The 12,099-nt window shown below is 41.0% G+C and overlaps 1 protein-coding gene and 1 long non-coding RNA gene across 3 annotated transcripts in view; both read right to left on the reverse strand.

The window, feature by feature from the left end:
- The window catches only part of LOC132446484 (glutamate receptor ionotropic, delta-1-like), a 594,597-nt gene that overhangs the window by 438,758 nt on the left and 143,740 nt on the right, over positions 1–12,099 (reverse strand). The window lies entirely within an intron of this gene.
- Positions 1–12,099, reverse strand: part of LOC132446534 (uncharacterized) — a 196,542-nt gene that overhangs the window by 55,461 nt on the left and 128,982 nt on the right. The window lies entirely within an intron of this gene.

Raw genomic sequence — 12,099 nt, forward strand, 5'->3', positions numbered from 1 at the left:
GCGCCTCTTTAGGCAGGCGCTGCGGAAAGGCTTGAATCACAACTGGAGAGGAAACTGGGAAGGGATTTTTTAGCTCCAGGCCAGTAGTGCTAGTTAGTGATTTATCAAGCTAGTCGCTTTACCTGAAATAAAGCTTGTATGGGAGTGTTCAGGTGAGCTGGCGGGGAGGGTTGGCTGGGTCTGTATTTCTGAAGTTATTCTTCTGTAGCCTAATCCCCTCATATGTCCTAAAAACCATATTGTCAGGGGGGAAAACGTTGGGGATAAAAAATACAATGAACGGCTAAATTGGCCATCCTGGACGATGACAACTGGTGGTGGTTCATCACCTACACCTCCTCCTCCTCCACTACCACCATCACCACCTCCTACACCTCCTCCTCCTCATCCTGAGATTGTCTTGCGGCTTAACTGAAAGTCTGCTGCCAGACCAATTACAGCCAGCTCTAGAAGTCCTGGTGGAGGGGGGCTTTAATTACACAGTAAAATGAACGTGATCCTGGCTTAAGAGAGGGAGCCAACAGTGTCAGAGCCCACACTGTTCCAGGTGAATCGCTCACGTCCAGAGAGTAAGTGAGAGGGGAGCATGAGTAAAGCATGGTCATTTAAAGCTGCATATGAGCCAAAACACCGTGACCACTTATAGGAGCAAAGTGGCGTTACCCATAATAAAGCCCTTTTTACGATGTCAAGACAAAGTGCTTTTGTGTCGCGTTAGAATGAGCCGCTGCTAAAAGTGTGTACCAAAGTGGATTCTGGGTGTAAACATAGAAATATTGGGGATATCTTCAGATGACACATTCATATTTATTCATGATAAACTATATATATTATTATTCCAGAAATATAATCCTGGAATAAGACCCACAAACAAGATTGTGTGGGAGTGTTACGATCATATATCATTTTGGGGTTTTGTGGATTTACATTTAGAAAAGGAGGAAGAACCCTTTTTAACCACTTTTTTGGAACACAGTTTATCATACACCCTGAACATCGTAAAGTTTCATATTGCCAGTGTTTTTTCATGGGTTTATTTAATTTTCATGAATAAAACTATTTGACTTCCCAATTACTCTCATGGAATGAATGCTCACCAAAAACAGCTTCTTATTGGCTCCAGGTTAGCAAGAGATTCCTTTCTAATTTCTTAGCGTAATTTTTTGCTTATTCATTATGATAACACATTTACGTGTTTATGTCTTGTCTCTTGCAGGCGGTTCACATTGCATGTTAAGTAATAAGAAGTGGTTCCATGTCTGGCTCGAGTAAGCCTGTCGTATAATAGGTTGTGCTAATGCTAGCCCAGAAGTGTGAACAGACAGCGCTCACGTTTATCTCCTTCTACAAGACACAAAATATAGAAAGAAACAACTCCCAGGGATGTAAGTGGTGATCTACGCACACGGTTTGGAGGGTAGACCCTGGAAAGGCAGGGGCATTTAATAGAGCTCACTTTAGGGGCACGCGGAAGGCGGAGGAACAGAAGGATTTGCATGATTCAATTGATTGATATGAATTGATTGATATTACACAGATGCTCCATGACGTTTGGCGGATCAAGTCAGAGGCTCAATGACGTTTGGCGGATCAAGTCTCTCCCTCCTTCTTTACATTTGTGATAGTATAAACTTCCGTACAACATGTACTGTTTAATTACATGTGTGATCTTCTATGAAGCTATTTTATGTTGTAAGTTGATACTTGATGAATTGTGATGATAATGAGGATGATGATGAGGAGGATGACATCAATAACAGTATGAGTCATCAAGCAGCCATTGACCCTCCAGGCTTCATCATCAGGAAGACCCACAGAATACATCAAATCTTTAGATCTTCCATTGACAACCTTGGTTGCACGAAGACAATCAATAAAAACATGTAATTATCTGGTATCACAGGAACACAATCGCTGAAGCATCAAACAACTGCATCAACTGTGCTCCCGCTAACCAAGGTGGCTTATCCATTTTATCATACGATCCTCAAAACAACTGCAACTTCTTATTAACAATCACAAACCAGTGAGTGACCCTCATTCAATTCAACAACCTCCAGAAGCTCAAGAGTAATCCATCCAATCAATTTGGGGGACCGGGGGTAAAGAAAGTCCATATAGCTGCGTTCCCATATATATACAACGTTCTGAAAGAACAAGGTGGTGGGAAAAGACAAAGATATTTTAGTGGTGACATGAAAATGTCACTTGAACACTTAAAAGTGTACTGCAAGAATCAAACATTGATTAGAATGCATTGGTTTTAGGGCAATATATTATTTAAATATTACAAATATTAGACAGATGATATCTCAAAGAAAGAGACAGAGCAAGAGTAGCTATGAGTCAGTTGGTATGTAATAATGACAGATAAGAGGCAGCCAGGTAGAAAGAGAGAGAGAGAGAGAGAGAGAGAGAGAGAGAGAGAGAGAGAGAGAGAGAGAGAGAGAGAGAGAGAGAGAGAGAGAGAGAGAGAGAGAGAGAGAGGGTGCCTTACAGAGCCGTAGAGAAGGACCAAGGAGCATAGAAGAGGATTTCTCAACAAGTGGTGGAAGCTTAATCACAGAGAGAGATAGGACGGATCCATATGTCCTGATCCCAGGGTGAAATTCGCCTCCTACACTGGATCTGCCAAAAAACATTATGTCACATTAGAGGAGCATAAACACACACAGTAGGTTCAGATGTATGGACACACTGCATAACACTGAAAGAAATAATCACAAAATCACAAAAAATAAATAAAAAAATACCGGAAAGACGATTGACAAAGGCATTATTATGCCTCAAATGGGGCTGTACATACAATTGTGAAATTTTTATTTTTAATTGGAAAGGGTCTTTGATGATTGTGTTAACAGACAGTTTGACACTTCTGACAGAGCTTAACTGCTGCTTCAATTCCAATTACATGTCTCTGTGGATGTTGCATTTCTATAATATCACGTGGCAGGGCTACTCTTAAAATACTCCCCAGAGAACATCTATCACAACATTCAAATGATCTGTTGTTGTGCAGAATCCCCCCGGGCCGCTTTTATGGCCCAGGCGAGGAGAGCTACGATGGACATTAGAAAGACGGAAAACCGTCTCAATGTCTGCACTTATGTTTACCAGGTTGGGAATGACTCTTGTTGTAAAGGGGAACCAGGCTGGAGGCTGAACATCCTGCCCTGGCTCTCCTCCCATGGGTCGTACTGTACATACATGCATGCAGCACGCCTTGCAGCGACACAGTGACACACATTCCAACCATCTGCCTTATACAGATCTTCTATTTGTCACGTCTAGCCCTGGCTCTGTAAAATGAAATCTTGCTTGCTTGCTAGATAAGCGAGATATGATATCTAAGCATAACTGACGCAGTAACAGTTGACTGGGGAATGACTATCATTCACCACAGGTTACACACACACCCACACAACTTAGCTGTTTAACAGTAATTAAAGATGGGGAGGGGAGGGAGGAACGCGTGCCAGTTGTCTGTGTCTGTTTCTGAGTGGCGCAGCTTGTGACTTTAAGAGCCCTGGTGGCGGTGAGCTTATCTCCGGGCTAATCCAATTACAGAAGGCAACAGGCCAGTCATAAAGCTGTCAGGAGTCTGAGCCTATTACAATGGATCCCCACCACTCACAGCTCACACGGGCCAACCACGTACCAGCATGAATGAGAGGAGTGATTGGAGTCAGGGATAGATTCATTGACGATGTGTGTGTGCTGTATGAGTTCCACGCATGTGGGAGAAGCAGAAAGAGAGAGGGAGGGAGAGAGAGAGAATGGTGGTGGGAAAGTGAGTGACAGAGAGACAGAGATGTGTTGAAATTAAATGGTAGATAGCAAATTGTGTGATTCTGTGTGTTCATGTGTGGAAAGATAGTTGTGTTTGTGAGTTGAGTATAGAGTTGGTATTAAATGCATGTATCCCTGGCTCTGAATGTGTGTGTGTGTGTGTGTGTGTGTGTGTGTGTGTGTGTGTGTGTGTGTGTGTGTGTGTGTGTGTGTGTGTGTGTGTGTGTGTGTGTGTGTGTGTGTGTGTGTGTGTGTGTGTGCGTGCGCGTATGTGTGTGTGTGTGTGTGAAAGAGAGCATTCAGGGTACATGGTGCAAAGCAATATGAATTATGAACAGGCCGTGAGGTATTGAGTGACAGGAGATGAGCAGTGAGGAAGACTGTCAGACAAAACCCCTAATAAATAGTAAATAACCCCGGTCTATTAACACACACAGACTCACACAAACCTTTTCTCCTTACTTACCACCTTGTCTCCTTACCTTACCCTTTTTAGACAACACACACAAACAGGTACACACACACACACACACACACACACACACACACACACACACACACACACACACACACACACACACACACACACACACACACACACACTAACTAACTAACTAACTAACTAACTAACACAGATACACACTCACACACAGACACACAAAACACACACAGACAAACATACTGAATGCTCAATAGTTTCACAGAAATTGTTCATTGTTGTTGGAAAGGCACCATTTATTAGACAATAGTAAAATAGAACAATAGTAATCTTTGTTTCCCGAATTGATTAACAGCATCTTGAAATGAGATGTTGGATAAAGATTCCAAATCAAAAAAGCAATCTAATACAACAACACTCTTGAGTGACTTGAACCATTTGCCTGAGCAGTAATGCTACCCGCTGAGACTTTGACTGAGGAACCAGATAAGCATGTGAGACCACAGCAAGACACAGATATATGGTGCAACCAAGTGTGTGTGTGTGTGTGTGTGTGTGTGTGTGTGTGTGTGTGTGTGTGTGTGTGTGTGTGTGTGTGTGTGTGTGTGTGTGTGTGTGTGTGATTGTGTGAGTTTGTAAGTGTGTGTGGTTCTCCATTTGTATTTCTTTGAAAGTGTTCATTTATTTGAGTCCAGCAAACACCCACTCCATGAAACAAATCATTGAAAATAACGGAAATAAAGATTTTATTGCTAAATAAAATGTATATTATTTAGGAATTCACTCAATTCAAACATGGACCTTAAATCGCTCTTTCATTCTCTCTTTCATTCTCTGCCTCTTTCATTATCTCTCGCCCTTTAACTCTCTCTCACACACACACACACACACACACACACACACACACACACACACACACACACACACACACACACACACACACACACACACACACACACACACACACACACACACACACACACAACCAGCAGCTTCACATCTAAAGATTGATCCACACTCCAAGAGTTAAGAGGTCAAACCTGAAATCAATAAACCCATGAAAGCGATCGCCTGATGCTCAGGTAACATTTCATTCATGAATCAAATCTCTGATCCTTTAATGGAACACCTCCTCCTTCAGATTGAAGATGACAAGGCATGTGACAGTTGATGTGTAATAGAGACAGCATCAGCCTCAGGAGACGATTGGATCAGGCTGCTGTTACTATATTCAGTCAGAGCAGGCAGGGCTGAGGCATGTCACTCAGGGATCCCTGCATTAAATTATATTTTATTATTTGTATCAAATTTTTAATTGGGTGTAAAGCAACGAAGTTGCGAGACAACCTATTGTTTTCCTACTGTTTCTTATTGTTATTATTTTACCTCCATGGGAGTCTATGGCAGCCCATAGAACGCCTTGGTGAAAAGTTGTGAAATTTGGCACTGTTTCCGGACCGTCCTATTAGCCCATGAAGCAAATTTGAGGTCGCTAGCCCAACAGCTCTAGCGCCACCAACAGGTCAAATTTCGACATGCATTCATGTTTATAACTTTCGACCCATTCATCCAATATTCACAAACAAGATATCATTGGATTCCTTGGGCCAAGCCGAGTTAAACGCACCCTATGGCGTCGTTTTGTGCCATGATGGATTTTCCGCCATCTTGGTTTATGTCAAAAACCTTCAAAATGCTACTCCTATCACACATTTTCTCCAATCATCTCGAATCTAGGCAGACATGATCTTCAGGCCATGCTTGATATAAAAATATGAAAGATGTTTCAAATTGAAAACCGTTTGGCCGCTACAGCCAATCAAATTTGACAGGAAGTAAGCCGATTTCTCAGCAGCCCTTTGATATATCATAACCAAACTTGGTAGATAGACCCATGACATCAACATGGGGACACTCAATGAATTTGGTAACCATTGACCTCTAGGGGGCGCTATAATTACGTGTTTTAACTCCTCTCTCTTCACATGAGTATATTTCAAACTATTTGTCAATGTCTGGTGATACTATTAGACCTCCCCGTATAGCTAGTAAAGGATTTCTCACGGAAACATCCGCGACAGCGAATCAAATTCGTCCGCGAAGCCACAGAACCGGAAATACGCCAATATCTCAGGAGCCCTTTGACACATCATAACCATACTTGGTACATGACGTCCATGACGTCATCGCGGGGACACTCAATGAATTTGGTGAGCATTGACCTCTAGGGGGCGCTATAATTAACAAAGACGTGTTTTAACTCTTCTCTCGTCACATGAGTATATTTCGAAAACATTTTTCTATATCTGGTGATACTCTCAGACCACCCCATTGAGCTAATATATTTTTTCCCATGGCAAAATCAGAAATTTGCTGCCATGTTGAAAGTTGTCAATATCAACATTACATATCCACAGGCCACAAATGATGTCCAATCATCATGAAACTCGCCCTATATGATCTTCAGACCAAGCCGAACAAACCTGCCAAACCCCTTTTTCTAATTCCGTTTGGCCGTGAAAGCCAATCAAACTTGTCGGCAAAGCCGCCAAACAGGAAGTAAGCCTGTTCTCAGCAACTCTTTCATATCATAGCCACAATTTGGTGACCTTTGACCTCAGGGGGATGTCAAACAACGATGACTTTATTGACCATTCCGCCCACCTACAATATAAACTGCAATTCTTACTGCATTAGATGCTTCATGAACCACCTCAAGAACGGATGCTTGTTTACATTGTGTCTCTGTTAGGGATATTGTTCAGAATACACCTACGTATTTGTGTCACTTGTTCTGTCGGGCAGACGATAATGCGCCCTTACCACTAGGTAGGGTATTTTTTCCATTTGGTAAACATTGACGCGTACTCGCATAATGCTGTAGTTCATTCAACCAGCCGTCGTTATTACCGATTACCGAGACGGTTGTCATGTAGCCACCAAGCCAATTACGTCCGTCCGGCAGAATTCGTTTATCGAGTCCCATTATGCACCTAGCCGATTACGTCCGTCCGATTACCGATACGGTTGTCATGTAGCCACCCAGCCGATTACGTCCGCCCGGCAGAATTAGTTTATAGAGTTCCATTATGCTTGCCACCCACATTGCTGCATGCAGCTATATTTATTATCAATATTATTATTATTATTATTATTATATTATTATTATTATTAATAGTATACAATAATATATACTGTGTGTGTGTATTATTATTATTATTAATTATTATTAAAGTAAGCTATGACTGCTTAGCCTTTTATGCTGTGTATTTCATTGATAAAATAACTTGAACTTGAACTTGCTGGTAAGATGTCCTGTCTCTTCCCCCCTCCGCTCCCTGTCCTGTCTGGATACATCTTGTTCCTTCTCTATCGCCCCTGAATGCAAAAAATAAAGAGCGAATAACCCGGGCTTGTTGCTGAGGCCAAACCAAGACTGCGTCAGGGTTTTATTTCCCTACAGCTCCGATGTTTTGCATGTGGGTTTAAAAGAAAAATGATAAATGTACCTGTGTGGTCACTGCAGACGTATGGACATTGGGGATCATACATTGGGCGTCGTTTGGCCTGAGACACTCTGCAAGCAGCAGTGGAATAGCTCCATATTTGGACAACCTCAATCCTAAATCATTATTTAAATGAATTCCTCTGGTAAACAGGGTCTCTTAAAATGAATTATTTGGGGAGGGAACTACAACTGAGGTCCTAACCTAAAGAAGGAACATGTCTTGCTTTTTACTACGAGAATTAAATCACATTTTTCCATTGACTTGAGAATGGTAAGGGTCTCTATGCCCCCTCCCACTGCACACCCCCTACAGGCTGTTAGATTAACCACACTTTTCCTCCCGACAACAGGCGGTCAGGGCTGATGCTTGCCTGCTACATCGTAATGTACTTTGTATGCATAGCCATACCCAACGTAAGGAAATACACACCAATCTCATGCTCACTGTCCACCTCAATGAATCATCTTCCACGAGACGTAAGCCAAACCATAGCAGGGAGGGGGAGAGGGATGGCGTTTAATATAGTGCCTCTGTCATACAGTCGCCAGACAAAACCTCCTCCGGCGTTCGTGTAGTATCCTCCAAGAAGGAGGATGGATGGTATAACCTCAAGCAATGACAAAAACGAACCAAACAACAATAATGGAAACAGATAAAGGGAATATCGGTAATATCGGTCCTTGTAATAAGCCTTAGTTAATATCTAATACGACCTTATTATATGCTTATTAACATTAATCTGTGTTAATAAGGCTATCAATAAGTGTTAATAACATAATGAACATGTTTATTGTGAGATTATAGATGTTTATAAACCCATTTATTCTTGACTCTTACTAACTTACCTATTATGTCATTGTTAAAACTTTACTAAGCATCTTTTATGCTTATTAAGGTTAATAATAATCCTGGATCAGAATTTAAAATTTGTTACGCAAATTAAGTATGTTGCAAAAAAGGCAAAAATAAATCTAAACTGTTTCCGTTTCATAAGAAGGGACTTGTCATGTCAAACGGCCAAATTATTTATGCACGCTATGATATTTTCTCATTTGTCATACTGTATCACATCATGGTCACAAGCTTCTTCTACTGCACTAAAACCTATCTTTTCAATATACAAACAGACAATAAAAGTCATGGACCGGAAACCCATGAGATGGCATCACTGCGGCATTCTAAAAAAACACAACCTTTTCACCTTTGATAACTTTATTAATTTTAGTAATCTTCAATTGTTTTTCAAGTGTGTAAATAACCATGTGTCACCACTGTTGTCTGAATTGGCCATCAGACGTCAGAGCTCTCGTCGGGCAAATACACGAGCCTCCATCAATGGTGATTGTCTTGTTCCCATGCACAGGACATCTTTCGGTCAGTCTGTCTTCTCTGCAAAGGGGGCAAAACTATGGAACCTCTTGCCCACAAGTCTAAAACTAGAGACTAACAGCAACACTTTTAACAGAGAACTTAAACAACGGCTCAAATCAAATCAACAGTGCTCACACAAATAATTTACAACTGGTTATTGTTTGATCATGCTGCCTTTGTTCTCTACGTAGCCTATATATATATTCGACTCATTATATTACTGCTCTGTACTCTACTGTATACTGCATTTTTACTCTTTTTAATTATCACTATCAGTATTATATCAGTATTTGATCTTGTTTCTGTCTTGTTTAGTTTCTTTTGTTGTTTTCAAAAAGCCTCCTGTGGACAGGTGTTGTAAACTAGCATTTATGCTAATACACTGTAAACAATGCATCTGGTTCGTCCAATGACATTGTCATGTCCATGTCCAAATAAAATCTACTATACTATACTAAATCCTTTATTAAACTGCTAATTATGCATTTTGCAGGTACGGGATCTAAAGCGGAATAAGCCATTATAAAATAGCAGGCCTGTCAGACAAGTTACTCCGACACACTTGGTCAGTGCGCATGTGCCAAGCAGCCTGCAGCTCACACACACACAGCACACGCAAACGCACACATACACTGCACACACACGCGCATGCTGACCCAGACGTAGCAAGACCACGGCAAGATCGAGATAACAGCCCTGCCATCAGCACTCTCTCAGCTGAGCAGTTATGCCTATAGACTACACTTTTTTGCAAAACGTTATTTATTTTTTCATTTTGCCAACTCCTTGAGCATCCCGCAATGTCTTGCGATGTTGACAGCACCACCTCTATGAAGGCAAAAGTCTTTAGCACCTGTAACTGCAGAATTTGAATGCGTACACTAAAGTCACAGTAAATTTGAAGTCGCATATATTTATTTTGCATGTGTACTCTAAAGTCACAAATGTGTAACAGTACATTTGTAGTCGTAAAAAAAATATAAATATTTTTTATACCATTGTAAACACAAAATAGGGTCTACGAGTACGCTAATCTGTGTTACAGGTGCACAAATCCTTTTGCTACAATTATTGCAGCGCAGTTGGTGCAAAACACATTCGCACACCCGTGTTTCATAATCTGAGAACATGCCCAAAAGGTGTGCATTCGTAAACCCAAATTTGAACAAATGCATCAGAAGTTGCACATCTGTGAACGCTATGTTAATTCAGCATTTTAATGAGCGAGCACAAAACCATTTTACAACTGCTCGAATCTGCTCCTGCAAGTCTCAGCTGTGGGGTTTTTTTTGCAGGTTGTTTTGCAACACCCCTAGGTGGTAAATGTGTAGCAAAAGTATTCGTATCCGTAGATGACAGAGCGTCCGTGAGCGGGACAAAATAGTCCCGCCCATAATTTCCTAATCCAATGAAAATCGCCGGCAGGGATGCATTTCTCAAATTACAGTGACGGCTGGTGGTGATTTTGGGTGGGTGGGCTAAAGAATGCATTACATTTATCAATACTTCACAGGGGTCCAGACGCCATGAGGTCACCTTTATATCTCTGTTCATAACTTTCATATAATGTGAATGATTTTTAAACAAGATTAAGGTGTAGAGAAAGGCATTTCTTTATTTGAAGCACAATTATAAATAAAAAGAAAAATAAGGTGCTTCACTGAGCTGAAATTGAACATTTCGAACTAAACCATTAAGCAAAATAAAACTTTTTTTGTGCTTAAAGTATTACACAATTAAAATGTTGACTGGTCTCCCTTTGCGCAAAATGCGGCTGTAGACGATCACACACTCTTTGGTAGAGACGTCTGTGTCGCCGTCAATCATGAAGGACATGTAGGGGTCCTTTTACATTATGTCATTTTACATTAGGCCTATGTAAAATGAAATGACTTAGTTCAAGGGAATTCTCCCCAAAGTATTGCATTAACATTTCTGAATTTATGTTATGGCGACCATTAAAATACATTCAAGGACATTTGCGGCATGTTAATGAAATACTTTGGGGGGAATTCACTTGAACTGAGTCATTTCATTTAACATAATGTAGGATACCCATCTCCGTTCAGTAGGACGCCCTCTTCACTTCTCCAGAAATAAACGTATCCCGTGCTGAGTATGCTGCGATCTTTATAGCTCCATGGCTGGCACGGGGTGGGTCCCAGTGTAATTTGAGAAATGCATCCCTGCCGGCGATTTTCATTGGATTAGGAAATTATGGGCGGGACTATTTTGTCCCGCTCACGGACGCTCTGTCATCTACGGATACGAATACTTTTGCTACACATTTACCACCTAGGGGTGTTGCAAAACAACCTGCAAAAAAACCCACAGCTGAGACTTGCAGGAGCAGATTCGAGCAGTTGTAAAATGGTTTTGTGCTCGCTCATTAAAATGCTGAATTAACATAGCGTTCACAGATGTGCAACTTCTGATGCATTTGTTCAAATTTGGGTTTACGAATGCACACCTTTTGGGCATGTTCTCAGATTATGAAACACGGGTGTGCGAATGTGTTTTGCACCAACTGCGCTGCAATAATTGTAGCAAAAGGATTTGTGCACCTGTAACACAGATTAGCGTACTCCTAGACCCTATTTTGTGTTTACAATGGCATAAAAAATATTTATATTTTTTTTACGACTACAAATGTACTGTTACACATTTGTGACTTTAGAGTACACATGCAAAATAAATATATACGACTTCAAATTTACTGTGACTTTAGTGTACGCATTCAAATTCTGCAGTTACAGGTGCTAAAGACTTTTGCTACAATAATACCTTCATACACCTCCTCCATTCCGACTGTTTTAACGTCCCGTCCGTTGACAAACTCTCCCAGGTAAGACGTTCTGTCTATAGACTGTAGAAATGAAGATAAAATAGGCGAAGAGACAATTTTCAAAGCAACGGCAGGTCATTTATTTTATCATACAAAAGCCGTTAAATTCAAACATCGAGCCGACCGGCATATCAACAAACAAGTTA

This window comes from Gadus macrocephalus, chromosome 18, assembly GCF_031168955.1.
Source record: "Gadus macrocephalus chromosome 18, ASM3116895v1".
In the NCBI taxonomy this organism is placed as follows: domain Eukaryota; kingdom Metazoa; phylum Chordata; class Actinopteri; order Gadiformes; family Gadidae; genus Gadus; species Gadus macrocephalus.